The sequence below is a fragment of the Meriones unguiculatus genome, chromosome 16 (genome assembly GCF_030254825.1).
Source record: "Meriones unguiculatus strain TT.TT164.6M chromosome 16, Bangor_MerUng_6.1, whole genome shotgun sequence".
Lineage (NCBI taxonomy): Eukaryota > Metazoa > Chordata > Mammalia > Rodentia > Muridae > Meriones > Meriones unguiculatus.
The window spans coordinates 52,627,720-52,636,338 of record NC_083363.1 but is presented as its reverse complement, the minus strand read 5'-3'; the positions used below and the strand labels follow the sequence as shown (position 1 = coordinate 52,636,338).

Genomic DNA, 8,619 nt, shown 5'->3' with positions numbered 1-8,619 from the left:
TTTATGAAGTATGTGTCAAAATTCAGGTAAAAATGATCTTAAGTTAAATGCAGTAGATAATTTTTATTTTTGATAATTTCATGCATAGATAAAATGCATTGAAATAATATTTAATGCCTTTTTATAACCTTAAAGCTTTTCACTTTCTCCTTATCACTCCTAGTAATGATTATAAAAGGCTTGATATAGTATGTTTAACTATGTTTTGATTGCAATGGGTGTAAGTGTTTAATGAGATCATTCTATAAAAACCAGACTGAATTATTGAAGGACTGGAGAAAAATTTAGACTAGTGTTGGAGGCAAAGTAAACTTACAGGAAATTGATCTGAAAGACTAATGAATTGGAATAGCTCTTGTAGGACAACAGACCTTAGGGAACAACAACAACAAAAAAAAAAAAGATTAAAATAGAGGTTCAGAGGTGTGATCCCATTCTATTCCCTTATTCTTATTTATTTATTTATTCTTATTAAAAATGTTATAATGAAAAATGTGGGCATACATAGTTTATAAGAGTTTTCTGAAAAGAGCTTCGTATTCCAACAATGCATGAATTACATGTTAACGTGGTAATTAGCTATCTTACACACAATTTAGAAGACGGTGTGTTTTCCAGTAACTGAGTATACCAATGAATGAGCGACATGGAAACAGATAAGCCACAAGACAGCAGTTTCAGACTGAAAGAAATACTGCATTTTATCAAGCCTACTAAGTCCTATTTTCAGATAAGACAGTATCATTAAAACATATGGTCATTTTAAATAGTTTTAAAACTTCCAGTTTCGTCCCATACAACACATATACATTGTGAAGACTTTCTTAGAAATGAATCAGTCAAGAATGCAGCATTTCCATGTATATATATAATATAATCTATAATCATATGTAGGATAATATATGCTATTTTATCATATATGTATGTGATATATGTTTGTGTCTGTATCCTATGTCCTATATATTTTATAGATGCAAATCTATTAAATTTAAACATCTGACTCTATGATGACTATCCACACTAACCAAGAAATCTATTTTTCAAATTCTGGGAATCAATGAAAAATTAAAAAAAAAATACAACACATGAGTTAATTAATTTGTTTGTTGGATTTCTGCAGAAATGTGATTAATGCACTGCACACATACATAGGTATAAAATGTAATGATGGAAGCACTTAGGCACAATAGCTATTGAATAATAAAATGAATTGAAAATGATGAGACTCTCTTAATGTTTCCATTTGTATGTATGATTTTATAAATTGATGTAGGGGGAATTTTTTAATGAGAGTCTTTTTAATTGTTCAGATCAATTTAATAAATTTTATTTACTTTTATAATTGAATTTTGAGCACAATAGCTACATTATGAATGGCATTCATACTCTACTACTGTAATAGTAGCAAATAAATGGATAGACAACTAAAAAAATAAAAGAAATTAGGTAGTTAAAACATACATTTATTTTTGAATATGTTATGTAATAGCATATATAAATGTAAGTGACAAAAACATTTTTGTGATTATAAATTCAAGCAGCATACTTATTTTCTTTTTCTTTACTCCCTATAGTATGCAAGGGAGCAGGAGCACGTGAGGCTCAATGAGTAGGTTGGATACTTTTAATAGAGCTGCTTTATAACAGCTTCCTTTCCTTAGAACACTCACTCTAGGAGTGAGGGAGAGGCTCCTGAGACATAGAAAGCAACTGATAGGCCATGTATCTGGGAAAGTGAAAACTTGGAAGATTCCCTAAGGCCTTTTCCAAGATTTACAAGAGGAGTTAAAAAGAAATGTAAGGAGGATCAAGGGAGAAGAGTGACTAGGCAAGCCGCAGAGGTATGATTCGGCTGTGAGGTGAGATTCTGGGAGTAGGATGCTGCCTGCAAGTCTTGCCGAAAGCAGAAAGTCTTACAGGTTCTGTGAAGCATCACTTGTGTCCAGGTGGACTTTTAGTGTTGCAGCTGCTTTTGTGCCATCTGTGTTCATTCCTGCAGGTAACCCTCTCTCATTCTCCTAATAATAAATTAAATAATAATTAAAAGTCATTAATTCACCACGTTGGACTTTTTTTTTATTATTATTTTTTTTTTGTCACAGTCATTATTTTCTTCTATCATGGGTTCCCTTCCTGGGGTGATATGACATGTGCACTGGGTGTTCCTAGATATTCCCAACTACACAAAGATAGGCCTTGCCCAGATCCAGCAGGAGGTTTATGGAAATGCGAATGCTCAGTGTTAGAGAGTTCCTGCAGCAATGGAAGCAAGCTGATGGGAGAGGACATGACAATGAAAAGGAGGAGGCTTGTGGCTTGCGGTTTGTGAATATTTCATATTTAGCAGAAATTATGCTTCTGACAAGGCAAAATATGATAAAAAGTAGGACAGTGGAGGAAACAATCAAACAATAGCAATAATAACCACAAACCCAAATGATTCAAAAATCAATGTTCTGGAAAGAAAATGAATAAACAGAAGCTTAAAAACCTTTGTCTGAAAATGACAGTCTACGGAAATGCGCGGATACCAAAACCTGCAAGTAGGTGTGTTCTTCCTAGTGCCAGCATAACAATTAGCTGAAGAGCCTTTCATCTGTTTTGTTACCTAAGTTAAGGAGCTTTTTAGACATTTCAAGAACAGTGCCCTGCAAAAGAAACTCAAATACTCCCAGTTGCAAAAGATGGGGACCGTGTAACAAAGGAGGCACATTCCCCAAGGCAGTAGAGTGTGCAAGTTTTTTGAAAGCATCAAAATCATAAAGCCACACATTGAGACAACTCTTAGAACAGGCACTAGACAACATCCCAACAATATTCACTCAATGAAAATATTCTCGAAACAAACTGAACAGGCTCCAAGCATCTGCATGTCTCTATCTGATTTTTAAAGTACAAAGCAGCAAAAAAAAAAAGTGTGCTTTTAAAACAAATGTATATAAAATGAATTTCAAACTAACTTTATGTCCTAAAACTTCAATTTTATGGGTAATAAATACAAAAACAATTCATTAAATAGTCCTTCAAATATTCTGGAAATCTCAAGAACATTTCCTTAGGTGTTCTGGAATTTGCTTTCTAAAACAGTAGCAGAAAAACAGAAATGTGCAAACATGTAAACAAACAAGTACATTCACATGTACACACACAAACGTACACACAGGCCCACACACACCATTAGCTTTCCTCCTCTTAATTTCAGTGTCAGATGCAGTGCACAGGAACAGTGCTAAGCCTGAACCTCCGCTCTGCACTGAAGGTGACCGATGAGAATGTCACCGAATGATGTCCAAGTAAAACTTAGAGAGCAAGTGTCATCTTTAGCACTACCTTTTAACACAAATCTAATGAACAAATGTTTGCTTTTTCCATATATTTAGAAAAGAAGATTTTCTTATTAGATTTATATAAGTGTTAATGATTTAGGTGATAAATTCCTCCATGTAGTCACCCCAACAGTCCCCATGTGGTACTCTGGAAAATAGAGAGTGCTTACATAAAAGAGCAAAGAATATTCAAGTCTTGTACACACATTCATAGAAAAGCAAGACTGCTTCACGTTTTCAGGTGACTTTACAATCTTGAACGCAATTCAGTTGGACTTTCTTGAAGATGGTGTGGTTTAAAAATGATCTAAATCAACCACCAAATGTGTGTGTTCACTAATTTCTATGAAAGTTCTTAATGCATTACAGATAGTTTTCCTGTCCTTATTACCTTGAATTCATGAAAGTGGTACGGAATATATCACTTTAACAAAGCTTCATACAGCTATCTTGGAAATGATCAAAAGGGAGTTTTTCAACACTGTGCTCCACAGCAAGATACTTTCCATATTTAGAGTTCACAAAGATTCATCTTCTGATACCTAATTCTGTTCAGCCCTCATAGGTTTCATAATGACAAGATAAATTTGCTGATGTTTTAAAAGATGTACTTGAAAAAGTACGTCTTTGACTTTCCATGTACATTTTAATTAAATTATTTTTTATGAATTACAATTTGTTTACTTTGTATCCCAGATGTAGCACCCACCCATAACCTCTCCCAATTCCCTCTTCTCTCCCTAATCTCCTTCCATGCCCATCTCCAAGTCCACTGATAGGGGAGGTCCTCCTCCCCTTCCATCTGATCTTAGCCTATCCAGTCTCATCAGGACTGGCTGCATTGTCTTCCTCTGTAGCCAGGTAAGGTTGCTCTTCCCTCAGGGAGGGGTGATCAAAGAGTCAGGCACTGAGTTCAAGTCAGAGACAGTCCCTGTTCCCCCTACTAGAGTACCCACTTGGATACTGAGCTACCATGGGCTACATCTGAGCAGAGGTTCTAGGTTATATAGATGAATGGTCTTTGGTTGGAGTATCAGTCTCAGAAAAGACACCTGGGCCCAGAATTTTTGCTTCCATTGATCTCCTTTTGGAGCTCCCATCCTCTCCAGGTCTTTCTAGCTCATCCTTCTTTCATAAGATTCCCTGCACTCGGCCCAAAGTTTGGCTATGAATCTCAGCATCTGGTTTGATACCCTGCCGAGTAGAGTCTTTCAGAGGCCCTGTGTGGTATACTCCTGTCCTTTTCCATGTTTTATCTGTCTTAAAACAGCTGTCACCTTTGCCTTTCTGAGTCAAGATTAATCATCCTGCCGAGGGTCTTCCTTCTTGCTTAGCTTCTTTAGGTGTATAGATTTTATTATGTTTATCCTACATCTTATGTCTAATATCCACTTATAAATGAGTAACACCAAACGTGTCTTTCTGCTTCTGGATTACCTCACTCAAGACGATCTTTTCTAGGTCCCACCATTTGCCTGCAAATTTCATGATTTCTTTGTTTTAAATTGCTGAGTAGCATTCCATTGTATAAAATACCACAATTTCTGTATCCATTTCTCAGTTGAAGGACATCTGTGTTGTTTCCAGATTCTGGCTATTACCAATAAAGCTACTATGAACACAGTTGACAAAATGTCCTTGTTGTGTACTTGAGCATATTTCAGATATATGCCTAGGAGTGGTATAGCTAGATCTTGAGGTAGCACAATTCCTAATTGTCTGAGAAAGTGCCAGATTTATTTCCAAAGTGGTTGTAAAAGTTTACATTCTCACCAGCAATGGAGGAGGCTCTACCCTGCAGGGTATCAAAGTCTCAAGGCTCTACCCTGAGACTTATGGCCAACGATTGGACAGAGTGCAGGGAATCTTATGAAAAAAGTGGGAAATAGTGAGTCCTGGAGAGGACAGGAGATCTACAAGGAGAGCAACAGAATAAAAAAAACCTCTGTGCACAGGGGTCTTTTCTGAGACTGATACTCCAACCAAGGACCATTCATGTAGCCTGTGACAGTTCAATGTTCAAGTGGTTTCCATACTAATGGGAACAGGGACTGTCTCTGACATGAACTGATTGGCCTGCTCTTTGATCACCTCCCCTTGAGGGGGGAGCAGCCTTACCAGGTGACAGAGGAAGACAATGCAGCCACTCCTGATGAGACCTGATAGACTAGGATCAGTAGGAAAGAGAGGAAGACCTCCCCTATCAGTGGACTTGGAGGGGCATGTGTGATGGAGGAGGTGGGAAGGTGGGACTGGGAGGGGGAAGAGAGGCGTTTATAGGGGGATACAAAGTGAATAAATGTAATTAATAAATATTAAAATAAAATTTTAAAAATATAGAAAAAAATCAAACTTTCTTCTAGAAACCACCTTGCAACACTATCAGTTTATAGTGTGTCCATCTCTACAGGGTGCTTCTGGGGTGGGTTCCACACAAACACAGGCAGGAGTTTTAGGGTACAGAAGGGGCACAACAGCAGTGTATCTCAACCCTTTCTCAAAGAAAAGGTAGTAGTGCATTCTGAGTCACTGAAAATCTGTGCAAATGGGGCTGCTAAAGTAATTACTGAAAGAGAAAAAGAGATGTTGATAAATAAAAGGCCATTTTTCTTGTTGCAGGGGATGAAAAGAAGACCTACTGTTTTGAATGCCCCAGCCCTAGTTCCATATGATACTCAATGGACACTATGTCTAATCACAAATCCCTTTCCTGTTCAAAAAGAAATGCTATCCTGGGACCAGACCACAAAGAGGCTGGGCATTCCTGAGGCTCTGTTCTATGCTAGAGCATATTAACAGCAGGGTCAGAAGACAGTGGCTTATGTTCCATGGAAGTACAAGGCCTAGTTCACATTGTACTGATAAAGCCAAATAACTGGGAAGACCACAGGTCAGATAGACCTGTTGGAAGAGGTCCTTAGCAGAGGCCAGACAGAGAGACCCAAAGCATCTTCTGCTTGAGGCACAGCAGACATAAAAAGCCTGGAAGGAAACACAATACTCCCAGACCTTAATTTTAATGGTATAATTTAAAAGGAGGAATGGAATCAAGTGCTGAGTAACAGTCACAATAAATACCATGCCTGATAGCATAAAAAGTTGTTAAAGTGTTTCCAGCTAACCAATAGATCTTGCTAGGAGGTGCTTGTGTTCATGGCAAAAGGCCCTAGGATTTGACACTGCTGACATCCAATATGCTTCCTGTGGAAACAAAGGGCGCCTTGCCCTGGCCTAAATGACTTGGAGGGCTGGCAGAGTGGAAGCAATAGCTTCACCGGGTCACTTCAGCTTTTCTGTAACCTGCTTCAGCCTAAACAAAGAGGAGCCGAAGTCTCACTCTAGAGATGGTGGGAAGCAGATCCAACCCTGACTGCATGCATTAGTTCTGGTTGTCCTATGGTTGGTGGGCAACTCATTCCAGGTAGGAGAAGTGAGCTGGAGAGGGAAGATGGGGCCACTTTTGTCTTTTAAGTCTTAATTTGTATTTTAACTTCAAACATATTTTCTGTGCCTCAGATACAGTTTAATCTTAAGTCTTAAAGGCCCTTGAAACAAAACATAATTGTCCTTTATTTTTAAGCTTCCTCATTCTCTTATAGTCAGTTTCCCCAGTCTGCTCCCAGTTGACCCTGACTTAGAGTCCACAAACTTCATCAGACCATTTGTGCTCAGGGACTTGGGCTTTTCCAGAGGGAAGCCTAGGGCTCTGCTCCAGATGAGCTGGGCCAGCACTCCCAGGGCCCTTGACACTCCAAACAGCACCGTGTAGTAGTTCATCTCCATCATGCTTAGTACTGGAGCAGCACCCCGCTGTGAGCATCGACATTGGGCCAAGGGTTCTTGGCCTTCTCTTGCTCTGAGAGGACATTGGGCACAAGCTGAGCAACCGGCTTAAACACGGGGTCGTTAGGTAGATGTTTCAGAGCAAACTCTCGCTGACAGGAATATCGTGGGTCAGTCTTCCTTAGAACTGCGTTACCATATCCTGGGACAACCCGTCCTGAGTTGAGGGTGTTCCAGATGTACTCTCGTAATTTCTCATCTGACACATCTTTGCCAACTTCCTTCTATAGCTGTGTTAGCCAGACAAGCACCTCCTGATTTGCTAGTCCGTGGAGAGGCCCCGCTAGCCCATTCATGGCTGCTGAAAAGGACAGGTAAGGGTCTGAAAGGGCGCTGCCCACCAAGTGGCTCGTGTGGACACTGACATTACCACCCTCATGGTCACTATGGATAGTGAGGTACAAACGCATGAGCTCGGTGAACTGAGCATCAGTGTAGCCTAACATGTTGGTAAAATTGTGGGACCAGTCCAGTTTAGAGTCAATGGCCCCAATACTGCTGCCCTCCCGGTAAAGATTCCGATAGATCTCTGCAGCAACACAGGGTAGCTTCTCAATCAGTCTTCATAAATCAACTCCCAGTATTTAGTTCAGTGGATTCCCTCTGCATATGCCCGGGCAAAGTTACTCTTGCTGTTGAGGGCTGTGATGGCTGCAGTGAGCTGAGACATGGGGTGCAGATAGGAAAGTTGTCCAGCATGGTGACCGCAGGAGAAGGCAGAGCTGCCCTTTTTGCCCATTCTTGTGAGAGCCACGATACCTGTTCCTCTGTTGGCATCTGTCCAGTTACCAGCAGCCAAAATAAGCCCTCAGGCAGGGGTTATTCCCCACCCTTAGCCTTAGGGAGCATTTTCTGACATTCAGGGATACGATAGCCTTGAAAACAGATGCCCTCATCAGGATCAAGAACTGATGTTTCATATGCAAGTCATTTCACGCCTCTCATGACACCATACATCATGTCCATAGTGATTTGGCCCACCACTGTGTTCCCATGTTGCTGTCTGAAGGCCATAATTCTGGTCTGCTCCTTAGGTGTCAGATTGGCCAGTACATGTTTCAAATTCGTGGAAGAAACACTGGCATTCCGGGCAGCAAGAACAAGACAGGATGAATTCTTGGCTCCCCAGAGCTGGGCTGCCACCCTGAGCAGAGCCATGGCGGGTTCACTCCGGCACCCGACAGGAAGGGGGCAGAGGGAGAGAGCTGCAGTTGTGACTGGAGCTGCCGCCCCTGTGATGGAGAACACGCCAACCCGTGGACAAGGTAGAAAGGCACAGCTTTATATGTAATAACCAGAAGCTCGAAACAGCCCAGATGCCCCTCAACTGAAGAATGGATGCAGAAACTGTGGTACATCTACACAATGGAATATTACTCAGCAATGAAAAATAAGGAAATTTTGAAATTTGCAGGTAAATGGTGGGAACTGGAAAGGATCATCCTGAGTG

At 40.3% G+C, this 8,619-nt stretch overlaps 1 pseudogene; it reads right to left on the bottom strand.

The window, feature by feature from the left end:
• Positions 1-6,911: 6,911 nt before the first annotated feature.
• LOC110540310 (citrate synthase, mitochondrial-like) lies at positions 6,912-8,327 on the bottom strand (annotated as a pseudogene).
• Positions 8,328-8,619: the final 292 nt, after the last annotated feature.